Source organism: Hylobates moloch, unplaced genomic scaffold, assembly GCF_009828535.3.
Source record: "Hylobates moloch isolate HMO894 unplaced genomic scaffold, HMol_V3 SCAFFOLD_16, whole genome shotgun sequence".
NCBI classification, from domain to species: domain Eukaryota; kingdom Metazoa; phylum Chordata; class Mammalia; order Primates; family Hylobatidae; genus Hylobates; species Hylobates moloch.
Window position 1 is genome coordinate 36722665 of NW_026652291.1, and position 1657 is coordinate 36724321.

The window sequence follows — 1657 nt, forward strand, 5'->3', positions numbered from 1 at the left end:
AAAAAACAAAAAACAAACAAAAAAAAAACCCAAGTTTATTGGGTCTCTATTACATTCATTTATAGTAAGTTTATGTTTAAGTACACGTATTTATTTATACATATATTGACTCATTTAATCCCTACCACACCCCAAAAAAGAGATACTTTGATGATGCCTGTTTTATAGATGCGAAACTGAGGCTCAGAGAAGGGAAGTAACTTGCCCTAGTAGTAGTGATAGTAGTGGGTTCTGGCACTCTGAGTTCAGGCCTGGGCAGCTGGTTTCCAGGTCTGCTGTCTGGCCACTGTACTATATTGCCTGGGTAAGGACACTTTTGGGAAGGTCATACGGGTTCCCCTGGATGTCTCTCATGAGGTGTCTATTTTTTAGAGCCTTGAAGAATGATCCAAGTTAACCAGGAAGAGAAAAAGAGGTGGTGTGGGGCCCAAAGACGGGGCCTTCCAGGCAGAGGTGACAGGGTAGGCAAAAGCTTGGAGGCCTGATGGTGCTAGACAAAAGCAGAGAACTATCAGCACATCAGTATTCCTAGGAGGCAGGTGTGACAGAAGATGAGCTGGCGAGATTTGCATCATAAGGGCCTGCAAGGCTATGCTAGGGCCGTGAGCTTTGTCCAGCCTCTGCCACCTGGCCTGAAAGACCACAGGAAAGAGGAGAGCCTCATAAAGGAGGGGCTAAAAACAGTGAGACCAGGTGGACACGCACTATCTGGTTTCAAGAGTTACTATAAAGCTAGAGTGAACAAGGCAGTGGAATTAGTGAAAGGATACACATTTGTAACAGTAGAACAGAATGGAGACTGCAGAAATACACATGCATGGTCAGTTGATTTCTGACAAAGTACAGAGGGAATTCACTGGAGACAGATGGGGTCTTAGTTTGTTCCTGCTGCTATAACAAAATACCTGAGACTGGGTCATTTAGAAAAAACAGTGATTTATTTTCTCATGGTTCTGGAGGCTGGGAAGTCCAAGATCAAGGCACTGGTGGATTTGGTGTCTGGTAAGGGCTGTTGTCTGCTTCCAAGATGGTGCCTCTTGATGCATCCTCACATGGCAACAGGGACCAACAGCTCCTTCACAACTCTGTTGTAAGGGTGCTAATCCCATCCATGAGGGCTTTGTTCTCATGAGTTAATCACCTCCTAAAGGCCCTAACTCTTTTATTTATTTATTTATTTATTTATTTATTTATTTATTTATTTATTTATTTGAGATAGAGTCTCACTCTGTTGCCCAGGCTGGAGTGCAGTGGCATGATCTCAGCTCACTGCAACCTCCACTTCCTGAGTTCAAGTGATTCTCCTGCCTCAGCCTCCCAAGTAGCTGGGATTACAGGTGTGTGCTACTATGCCCAGCTAATGTTTGTATTTTTTGTTGGAGACAGGGTTTCACCATGTTGGCCAGGCTGGTCTCAAATGATCCACTTGCCTTGGCCTCCCGAAGTGCTGGGATTATAGGCATGAGCCACTGTGCCTGGCCTAGGCCATAAGTCTTAATACTATCACACTGGCAATGAAGTTTCAACATATGAATTTTGTGGGGATACATTCAGAGCATGGCAGATAGTCTCTTTAAAAAATGATGCTAGAGCATCTAGACATCCATGCAAAAAAAGAAAAAAAGAAAAGAAAGAAAAGAGGAGACAGAGGAAAAAA